This window comes from Crocodylus porosus, unplaced genomic scaffold (genome assembly GCF_001723895.1).
Source record: "Crocodylus porosus isolate Cpor-Errol unplaced genomic scaffold, CroPor_comp1, whole genome shotgun sequence".
NCBI lineage: Eukaryota > Metazoa > Chordata > Crocodylia > Crocodylidae > Crocodylus > Crocodylus porosus.
Genome location: NW_017728906.1, coordinates 178,814,458 through 178,826,492, shown reverse-complemented (window position 1 = coordinate 178,826,492; position 12,035 = coordinate 178,814,458).

Genomic DNA, 12,035 nt, shown 5'->3' with positions numbered 1-12,035 from the left:
TTGGAAGGCTAATTCTTGGGGAAAAAGTGTGTGTGGTAAGGTCAGTAAATGTGGTATTAAATGAATAGATTTCATAGACATTAGGGGCTGAAAGGGACCTCATGAGATCGTCAAGTTCAGCCCCCCTGCCAGAGGCATGAAGTCTGCAGGGATCAAATTATCCCAGCAAGATAAACATCCAAATGCTTTTTGAATGAGTCCAGAGTAGGTGCTTTTACCACCTCTGGGGGGAGTCTGTACCAGACCTTGGACACTTGGACTGTAAAGAAGTTTTTCCTTATACTGAGTCTGAATTAGCTTTCTAGAAGTTTGTGGCCATTAGACACAGTTATCCCTTGGGGAGCCCTAGTAAACAACTGTTCTCCCAGATCCTTATTCACCCCTCTTATATACTTATATGCAGCCACCAAGTCCCCCCTGAGCCTTCTCTTCGCCAGGCTAAAGAGTCCCATGTCCCTCAGCCTCTCGTAAGGCATGTTCTCTTGGATTTTGATCATCCGGATGGCTCTCCTCTGGACTCTCTCGAGCTTATCCACATCTCTTCTAAAGTGGGGCGGAGGGAGGGGCGGGTGGTACAAAACTAGAGGCAGTACTCCAGCTGTGGCCTCACTAAGGCTAAGTAAAGAGGAAGGATGACGTCCCTGGTTTTGCTTGAGATGCATCAGTGGATGCATGCCAGTTTGGTTCGCTTTGCCAGCCATGGCATCACATTGGTGGCTCATGTTCATCTTGCAGTCAATCAAGACCCCCAAGTCTCATTTAGTTAAGATGCTGGCAAGCATAGTACGGCCAAGTCTATAAGTATGATGCTGTTTTTTCCCCCAAGGTGTAGCACCCTGCGCTTCTCTACATTGAATGCCATCAGGTTTTGGTCCATCCACTTTGCAAGTGTATCCATGTCAGCCTGTATCTCCAACCCGTCCTCCAGCATGATCGCCTTCCCCCATATCTTAGTGCCATCCATGAACTTTGCCAGTCTGCATCTGATGCCCAAATCCAGATCATTAATGAAGATGTTGAAGAGTACCAGCCCGAGCACTGAGCACTGGGGGACTCCACTGGTAACCTTGCGTCATGTTGATTTGTTCCCATCAGCTAGTACCTGTTGGGTCTAGTGTCCTCTTGAAGTGTCTTCTCCCTTATGGGAGACCAAGTCAAAGGCCTTCTTGAAATCCAGATAAATAACATCAATCTTGCCTCCCTTGTCCAGGCAATGTGTCACCTGGTCATAGAAGGAGATGAGGTTGGTCAGGCAAGACCTTCCAGTAATAGAACCATATTGGCCAGCATTCAGCGGGTTGCCTTTCATTAGCCTGTTGCAGATGGATCCCTTGATAATTTTCTCCAAGATCTTTCCAGGGATGGATGTCAGACTGATATGTCTATAATTCCCTGGATCTTCCTTCCTCTTTTTCTTGAAGACTGAGACCACGTTGGCTCTTTTCCAGTCTTCCAGTACACCACCCAAGTGCCACAAGCTTTCAAATATCTTGGTCATAGGGAATGCTATGATGTCTGCCAGCTCTTTTAAGGCTGTTGAGTGCAATCTGTCTGGGCCTGCAGACTTATGGATGTCAAGCTGCTCGAGTTGTTCTTTCACTTGATCTACATCAATTGTGGGCTCATCTCCTGAGCCCTGGATGCTTCAAAGTATGCATGCTCAAACAGATGTTGAGAGGACTTCTAGGATGATTGAGGAAAATGGAGAGCCTATTTTATAAGAGGACACTAAAAAAGTTGCCTTGCTGGGCCAAGAGGAGATAAGATTACTTTCTTCAAGTATGCTGTAGGGAGTGGGAGGAGGGAAACACCAGGGAGGGAAAAGGACTTTATAAGCAAAAGTACAAGAAGAAATACTGGCCATGAAGAAATTGAAGATGGAAATTAAAGCAAGTTTCTAACCATTAGAGAGCAATGAGGTGCCAGAACAGTACTCTAACATGAATAATAGGAGAGGCAAAAAATGAAATAAAAATCCACTTACTTTACAGACACAGTTTAATCAGTTTCTGACATAACTTAAAATTGTGTGACTGCTCAAGCTAGCAGGGGGGAATTAAATCTGATGATTCAGTTTTTGTATTTATTACACATATATTAGTATTGCTGTTTCTTGTCTGCTGTTCACCTGAAAATGCTTTATAAACTGTTCTACTTTCTTTTGTATAGGAGTTCTTGAGATTTCTACCTACTTGTGCAAGATAGCTAAAATCAAGTATGTGGTTATAATGGTACCAAAAAAAATATTTTGGGCCCCTTTAAAAAAGCAGCTTTTTGGCCACTTTAAGAACCCCTTAGTAATTAGTCATGTTATCAAGTAAAAAGTATGAAAATCAGGAATCAATTTCAATAATGATACTGCTTTTACAATACATCCCCAAAATAAATAATTTTCTACTAAACGTTTGTGAAGTTGCAACGTATGACATAGACAGTCTGGATATGACTATACATAATCCAGATTAGCCTTCCTTGCTGACAAATCCCCACACAACTAAATACATGTCCATGACTGCGTGTGACCCACATACATTTTAAGTGCCTTGTGGAAACAGATATACACTGCAAGGCTGAGTCACTTTTAAACTGACGGCATTATACCTGTTAACAGAGTGTCAGATATTCACCTGGTCCAAATGAGTCTGAATTCAAGCTCTGGATTGACACTATCTTAGAACTTATATCATAGTTCTTCAATATGTATTCAATATGTATTACTGAATAACTGATGTAGGATGAAATGCCATTTTTCTTCTTGGTGACTAAAAGGCAACTTTCTAACCACGAGTGGCATTTTTGACACTTACATGCTGGGAGTGATTCTGTTTCCCCTGTAGCACAGACATGTAAATGTGCTTGCCTAGACTGAGCTTGTGCAGTAAGCTATACACTAGCTGGAAGATGTGCACCTCTGTACACATGCCCATTCTGATTGGGTTCCTATATCTAAGTCATAAATAGGCAGCCAGGCACAAACGCATGACTAAGAGGAATCCAAGGTAAAAAAGCCACTTTTTTTTACCTTTTATTACTCCTATGGAGTGTCTCTGTTTGGCCTTTTTATCCTCTGCTCTTTTCTCCCTCCCTTCCCTGCTTTACCTTTTGTCTTTCTAATTTCTACCTATTTACATTCTCACTGACATCCTGCCACACTTCTAGCTTCTCTCATTTCTTTCAGTCTCAGAACAGCAGAGACTCCCTATGCCTGAAGGAGGGTGATTGCACCTGAAAGTTTACTAAGAACTCTTTTCCAGCTACTCAGTTGGTCTAATAAAAGATATCACATCTACCCAGAAAACCTTGCCTGACTAGTAGGAAGGCCTTCTTATCTCTTAGGCCAAATAGCAGAGTGGCCACGTAACCAGGAAGATAAAGAGCTGGATTTTGGGCCTCTCTAACCCAGAGGGGGTTAAGCCTGCAGATCCCTGATTTCCCAGCACAGTGCTCTAACCATCATATCACAAGTTAGCCATTATATGGTCAGCTCCTTTTAAAGCTGACCTCTGGACAAATCTGTGTTGTGGTGGTTGGAGCTCATTGAGATGGCTGCTGTTCTGAAAAGGAACAGGCTTTGGGTTCTGTAGCGATCATCGGGTTCAGCAAAGACAGTCACAAATGAAAAGAACTAAACAACAGCCTCTATTATGGAGCCGTAGGCAAGCTTTGCAGACCTCTTGCCTATAACTAACAGCACGGGCAGATCCACGATTATGATAATGGGGATGCAGCCACGCATCTTTTGGTTGTGCAATTCGTGCACAGGGAAGGGAGCTCGCTGTGCATGTGAAACACTGCCGAAAGGCATGTGGCCCCCCCCTTATTGTGGTGCTGGAAGCCAATGAGTTCATCTGCGTGTCAGCAGAGTGCCTGTTAGGGGCTCTACATGTACCATGACTTCCATGAGCTTATTAAGGGGGTTGGTGCAGGCTTTGCCTGGAGTCCCTGCTTTCAAGCAGCTCTGAAGGGCAGGGGAGAGGAAGGGACAAGTGGCTGTGGTGCTCAGTCCCTGGCACTCCTCCCCTCCTTTTCACAGCTGCTGAATTCGGGGAGGAGGGCAGGGGAAGGGAGAAAGGGAGGGAAGAGCAAGGAGCAGCAACACTTACTTCCTGTGCTTCAAACTGCTTGGAAGCAGGGACCTGGGGAAGAGCCCACACTGACCACACTGGCCAGCAGATGAATTCAGTCGAGCTCAAAGCACAGGCAGAGCTCCCAGTGACAGCTCTGCTGACATGCTGCTGAGCTCTGACAGCCTCTGGATCCACCCCAACTACCAGCTGCTCCCTGATTAAACCATCTCCCAATTCCCAAGTTTTCTAAAGTAGGGAGCGCCTGTAATTAATAACTTTTATCACTACAGGTTCTATTGTGGAACCTAGCTCCCAACAGGCTAGAAACTTCCCATCTGCACTCTTCTGCACTTATTTTATCTAATCACTAATACATGCAATGGTCAAAAGCTACTCTGGAAGTTGGCTGAAATAATGCTTTGCCTGTGGCCAGGTAATTAGATCACCGTGTGCTAGCAAATCAGACAGAGATACAGGTTCAAAACCACTTTGGGTGAGGGAGATGGCCTAAAACCTGGGTTTCCAGTGCTATAGCCCTAACCACTCAGCTATTGGGGTAATACATGTGTCTCAACTTATGCTCAAGTATGTGCATGCTTATAGAACCACAGTATAAAGCCAGAACCAAAATCAGGCAGGGAGACAGCAAGAAAATTGCTATTTAGATACACAAAAGAAAACAGAATTCAGCCACCTTTTATTTAACAGCTATTTCCTATATCTGTCATTTTTCTGTGTTACTTCATTTCTTTATTTGAGAGGGTTAAATAAAGCAGGTAGAAAAAATAAACAGAAAAAATAATACTACTTTTCTTATGTCATAGTACAATACTTGATTGAAAACCAGGAATTCAGCCATGACATCCACATTGAAACAGATAAAGTACAAGTTACATTGATAAAATTATATAACATATACATACTCATTTTATCAACGTAACCTGTACTCTATCTGTTTCACGATATATATTAATATATGTATTACTGCTCAAGGCAGTGCTTACTTAGACAAAACCCTTACTGAAGTCAGTGGGAATTCAGCCAGGTCAAGGATTACAGGTTTAGACTTTGTGATTATTGCTGATATGAGGCTACAGGAAATTACTTACTGAGGGATGTATTTACAAGCCCATGGTGTTTGTACTGTGGTAATTATTTACTCATGTGTCACATCTATGGTCATGGTGAAATCTCACCTTGTTTTAAAAGTCTACACCCTTATGGAAAAAAGAGCTTGGGAGACTTTGTATTGCTATCAACTTCACGTAGAATAACTGTACAGGCTTTTCTAAACTTCATGGGTGAAATCCTGGCTCTGCTAATGTTATAACTCTCTCTTATAGACTTCGGTGCGGCTAGGAACATAACCTAAATACTAGCAGAAGTCTGTATCTTATAGACTATCTGATCAGCAATGCACATGCTTTCATGAGCAAGAATGCTAAAACTAGTATACGGATTGGTTTTCAAAACTATTGGCTGTGAACACTGTGTTATACCAATATGTTAGATAGCAGAAATGGGCAAATTTATCAAGCCCACTTTGTCATCATAGTTACATGCATGCCAGTAACGAGAAGGTTTGAATCCCATTACAAAGAGACCAGGAAAAATGAGCAAATGATTTATCAAAAGAAAAATCTGTTGATAAAATGGAGCAAAGTATAAGCAGAAGGGACAGAGCCAGAGAGATTGTGATAAGAGTAGAGTGAAGAGGAGAGATTTGAATGAAAAATACATGTATAGTTCCTCAGCTGATAATAGAGCAACAGCTGGAGATAGCAAAAGCAACTGGATTTACTTCTACTGGTGATCCACCCCTTTGCCCCATTGTGTGGAGTGGAGAGAAATTAACTTGAATCAGGGAGATGACAGTAAGACATGAAGTCGATTGACTCTGTCAGCACTGCTTGAAGAGAAATACAGATGTTCCTCCCAGCAGCTGGTTTTAAAGTTTGGGTGGAGCAGGAATTAAAGGGAGGTGCAACTATGCCATTGCACCTCCTCCTCTAAATCTGCCCCTGCTTAAAACAATGCAAACTTTTCTAACTCTGTGGAAATCAGTGAAGTTGCACTTTTGTAAAATGGGGTGAACTGAGGGATTACTAAAGCCCTTTAGGTGAAGCTATCTCTACCTTTTTTCTAATAAGACCTCAAACTTTATGAGTCTTGTCCTCTGACTTCAATTTTGACAAATCTTTTCGAACTGAAAGTATTTCTAATACAGTTAGTTTCCTTCAAATTAGATTAAAGAAATTACATAATGGGCGCATCTACACATGATGCTACATTGCCGCCCTGACTGTGAAGTAGTGCTTCTTGATGTCTTGCCTGAACCTACTCTCAGTCAACTTGTGGCCATTATTCCACTGGTCCCCGCTGGCAAGTTTATAGACGGTCACCAGATCCCTCCTGAGCCTTCTCTTGTGAGAAGGTCCTGCAGCCTCTCCTTGTAGGGCCTGCCCTGCTGTCCCCAGATTATGTGAGTGGCCCCCCTCTGGACCCTCTCGATGCTGGCCACATCCCTCTTGAAGTGCAGTGCCCAGAACTGGGTGCAGTACTCCAACTGTGGCCTGACCAGTGTTGCATAGAGGGGGAGGATTGCCTCCTTGGACCTGCTCGTGATATATCTGTAGATGCATGACAAGGTGCGGTTAGCCTTCCTGACCGCATCCTCACATTGTCGGCTCATGTTCATCTTGGAATCAATAGTGACTCCAAGATCCCTTTCTGCCTCTGTGCTGATGAGAAGAGAGTTCCCCAGCCTACAGGTATGCTGCTGGTTCCTCCTTCCTAGGTGCAGTACCTTGCACTTGTCAGTATTAAATCCCATCCTATTCTCATCTGCCCACCCCTGTAACCTGTCCAGATCTAGTTGTAGCCTGTCCCTCCCTTCTAGCATGCCCACCTCTCCCCACATCTCAGAGTCATCCGTGAATTTGAACAAGGTGCTTTTCACCCCCTTGTCCAAGTTGCTGATGAAGATGTTATACAGTGTGGGCTCAAGGATCAAGCCCTGGGGGACCCCACTGCAAACGTCCCTCCAGGTCAAAAATGACCCATCCACCACCACTCTCTGGATTTGGCCCTCCAGCTAATTTGTGACCCATCTGACTGTGTAGGCATCAATGCCACAGTCACCTAATTTTTTGATGACAGTGGGGTGAGAGATAGTGTTGAAGGCCTTCCTAAAGTCCAGAAAGACCACGTCCACCGTGACACTGCATCTAAAGATTTTGTGACCTGGTCATAGAAGGCAACCAGGTTGGTCTGACAGGACCTGCCCCATATGAAACCATGTTAGTTGCGCCTAAGCATAATCTCCCCTGCTGGCCCCTCATAGATGTGCTCCTGGATAATTTTCTCAAAGACCTTCCCCAGGACCGAGGTAAGACTAATGGGCCTATAGTTTCCTGGATCCTCTGTCTTCCCCTTTTTGAAAATGGGGACCACAATGGCCCTTTTCCAGTCCTCTGGCATCTGGCCAGAGCACCATGAGTGCTCATAAAGCCATGCCAGGTGTCTCGCTATGACCCCTGCCAATTCCCTCAGCACCCTGGGGTGGAGAGGATATGGACCTGATGATTTGAACATGTCCAGCCCCACCGGAAGTTCCCTAACTGGGTCCTCTCTGACCCTAGGCCTGGCTGTTCCTCTCCTGAGTCTGTCCAGAATCCCAGTGGAAGGGATGTCCCAGTGCCTGCTCAGAAAAATGGAGGCAAAGAATTTGTTAAAGAGGTCAGCTTTATCATCCGGTGCAACCACCAGATTGCCAAGCATGTCCTGCAGGGGCCCCATGTTACCCAGTGCTTTCATTTTACTCCCTATGTAATAATCCTTGGATTATTAATTGATAATAGTTAATTTATTATCACTAGATAAAGCTATAAGGAAAGATATAAATTAAGGAAAAGATTTAATTAAGTAATTATAACTAGATAGAGATATAAGGAAAATAATCCTGTTAATAATCCTTTATTTATATTAAGGCAATCAATCTGGATCTAATCCTAGCTGGGTAGGCACTGTCTAGAACTTGACCTGATCCCAAAAATTTAGTAATTTTCTAATTAAGAGAAATTTTCACTCATGGGAACACTGTTATTCTTTTCTCTCAAAAGTGAGCTGGTCTCACAACCATATTATCCTAGTCTCTATGCAAGTTCTAGCAAGTGTTATTTCCTGCTATCTTAATAACCTGGTACATTTGTTCTTTTACTGGGCGTGTTAGGGCCCTCAAGGTCCTACTTATTTATACTTAACCCTTCCTTCTTAAAAAGGGAACAACTACTTCTGACGAATATTGAACTCTTTGCTTGCCACCCAACCCAAAACGTATTAATGAGATATTTAATAGTGATCATTAAAAAGGAAGGTATTTTGCAGCTCATTTAAAACAGAAAGAGCTGAAATGGGAAGTAACATAGGATTCTTGGATTAGCACGTAGAGCTGAGAGGTAAAAAAGACTGGAACTAGAGCTAACTTTAAGCAGCAGGAAGAGAATATGTAATGATTCAAAATAAGGATGTGAGCTAGTCAGTTGCATCATTCTAAACAAAACACCCACAGGGAAAGCTGGGTTTTCCCCTTACTACAAGTTGAAATCAAAAGTTTTTATTCTGGTCTCCAATGTTAGAAAAAAATGCAGAAGATAAAGAAGAATCTCTCTAGAATTTATCTGGGATTGGATTCAACAATCCCTCCTGTTGAAGCTGCCTCACATGGAATAAAATACTTAAATACTCATGTAAGCAGGGGCTGGAACCTATGGTTCCAACCTCCATCCTTCCCCACACCTCCTTCTAGGTGACTGCCCTCTGTTGGATCACAGAGCCATCCCTGTTCTTTCTCTGACTCAGTAAATAATGAATTATGTATATAAAGTGCTTCTACAGTGCAAAAACCTTCCTCCAGAAGACTCAATACCCACTGGCCAGGGCACTCTCTGTGTTCTCATGTCATAGGTACGGTCTCTCCCATCCTGGCTAGATAGAGCTATTGTACAAATTAAGCAGTATTGCTGACCCCTGATGACCCTAATTTTGTCCATGTTTTGTGGGGACAGGCTTGATAAGATCATGACTATATATGAGGCCTCACTAGACTGGGCAGTACTGAGTTTGTGCATCTCCACTGGTCTTTGGCATGCATTTAGCTACTCTGTATTGCTTAAGCTTTGACAAGGTGTACCAGCCCAACCACAAGAACTTAAGTGACCTTGGGCACATCTACACATACAATTAAGGCAACTCAATAAACTTCAGAGCTATTTCAGCCGGAGTCTGCTGTTCCTTGGCACTGTGTCTACACTTGTGCCTGGGACCACAGCAGTTTGAGCTAGTGTGGAACAGCCCTGGACTGGCAGCAAGCTTCAGGGATCAGCCCTGGGCTCTGAGTGGCAGCATCAGGTGGGGGAGAGTGCTGAAATGCAGAGCTGTGTGTCATGCACCCCCGCACTTTAGCACTCTCTGTCCCAGCCAGCCCATGCATTTTGGCAAAGTAACTGCGCCATAAAATAGTGCTTTCTGGGACAATGCTATCTTATGGTGGAGTTCATTAATTTGCTGCACCTTAATATTGGGTGCATGTGTAGATGGTGATGCTTTACTGTAGAGCTAATAAGTCTACTCCACGGTAAAACACATGTGTAGCCATACCCCTTAGAACTTAGATATCCAATGCTTATAGGAATGCAGGCATCTGCACAGCAGGTGAATGCCAGTGCTGACTAAATGTTGAATTTAGAGCCTTAAAGAGCTGTTTGATAAATCTAGGCACTGGTGTTTGAAGACATGAATAAGACTTTGTGGTGTTTCTATCTTCATTCTGCATTGTGATGAGATGTGCATGGTGTCACAGACATTGTCTAAGGCTTGCCTTACATAACACAGCTGTGTGTCAGCTGATTCATTTTCTGCCTAATAAGGATGTAAGTAATGTTTGTACACAGAAATGTTTCTATGCAGCCTAGAGAAAAGCAAGATTACCGGTCTAGTGTTAAAAATTCTTCCATTATTGTTTGAAGAAAGTTTATAACCAGGAACTTGATGACAAGATCACAGTAACCCCATCATTAAGCTAGAGAATGCAGGTTTTGGGAAGGGAAATAAGTTCTGCAGCCAATTGTCAAAGTAACCAGGCCACCAGATCACATTGATGTGTAGACCAAGACAAGCCGGACTCAGTGGACAGTGATGAGAGGAGAAGCAGTCCCACTGGCTAGAAAATCTCCTTTCTTTTATGTTTTACCTTTGATATAAGCCTACCATTTTCTTCAGTAAGGAAATAAAATGTGAATTATGAAGGGAATTAATTCACCAAATCATTCTTGGACTAAAGATTAGGAACTATATTGATGTATCAACTAATTTGATGTGAACGATAAAGAAGTCGGGATGTTTAATTGTCTAGTTAGTCTGTCCCCCTGCCATTCATATCTCTTCCTTCCTTCTCTTCCTCTTCCCCCCTGCCTCTCTCACCTTCTCTCTTCTTTGTCTTTCTGTTTAACTCACTCCCTCCACCAGCAAAACCTCACCCAAAAAACTGGAAAAATATATAGTGGAGCTACACTAACATTTTCAAGCAGTCACCCACTTCATCCACATGTGTCATTACCCAACCTCTCTCTTGTCTGCTTAAAATATAAGTCCGTTAGAGCAAGGGCCATTTCTTACTTTGTATTTGAACACTGCTTCTCTGTCTCTGTGAATGTGGAATACATTTCATCCATGTTCTTTGACTGTCCCAACCCTCTGAAGTGAAGGGAGCTGGTGACAATAAAACCAATTCCTCATTTGAAGAGTTCATTGTGAGATCTAGATCTCATTTTATATTATCACAAATATAATCCATAATGAATGATAGGTATTATTCTTAAACCATAATATTAGACAGCGAGAGCTGACCTAAGCCATGCCACATAGGTCTGTCTGGTATATTGATGATGTTATATAGGAAAAAAAGTGTTGGGTCTTGATCCCCCAAGATCATTAAAGCCAATGGAAGGTTTGCCATTAATTTTTAATAAGAACAAGAATAGACCATTTTTGTCAGTTGCGCAATATGGTGTTATTGAATATGGCATATTAATTATCACACCAAATCTTGCCATTAACTTATATCCTTATTAGGCAATAGTGAGTCTATTGGCTGTCATAAGCAACAGAGGAAGCTGAGTAATTTTGTGTTTAGTGTGTTTAAAAGATTAATATTTTACCAAGACAAGCTTCTCTAGAAAGTGATTTAACTAATTAGTTCCTAATGACACATGGCTTTCTTGGAATATCAGGAACTGTTCTAATTATATTCTCTCAACACAGTATAAACAGTGTATTGAGCTTATATATGACTGTTATTTGTGTAACTGGTTAATTTGAAGTTAGTGATACTGTAACTCAATTTAAACCATAGATTTGCACTGAAGCCTAGTTTGGTTCTGATAATTGCCTGATTTGTGAAGTAATGGTGAAAGACTTTATCTCAATGATGACATGCTTAAACCCTTAGTTTATAAACACAGGGTATATTTTTTTCATGTATACATATGTATCTTAATGGCTTTCTCTCACATATTACACTTTCTTTTATCCTAGTATCCATCCACACTTTTCTGTTCTGGCTGGTTACATTTTATATTGTAAAATGGTGGGCTGATTTTCCATTGGTTCATGCTTAGTAGTACATACTGAAGCACAGAGACACTTATTGATTCCTGCTGTCTCAGGGTGGTTCAAATTGGCACCCTTTACATAGGATATGCATTCTACAAACAGGGGAAATGTTTTTTGGGAGTCAAGGGGGTCAGGGATCAACAATGTTTGTAGATTGTGCTACCTTCCAAGGAGGGCTAGTTCAGGTAGCTATCTGCTCCGGTTTCATAGTTTCATAGTTTCTAGGGTCGGAAGCGACCTGAGTAGATCATCTAGTCCGACCCCCTGCCATGGCAGGAAAGAGTACTGGGGTCAAAC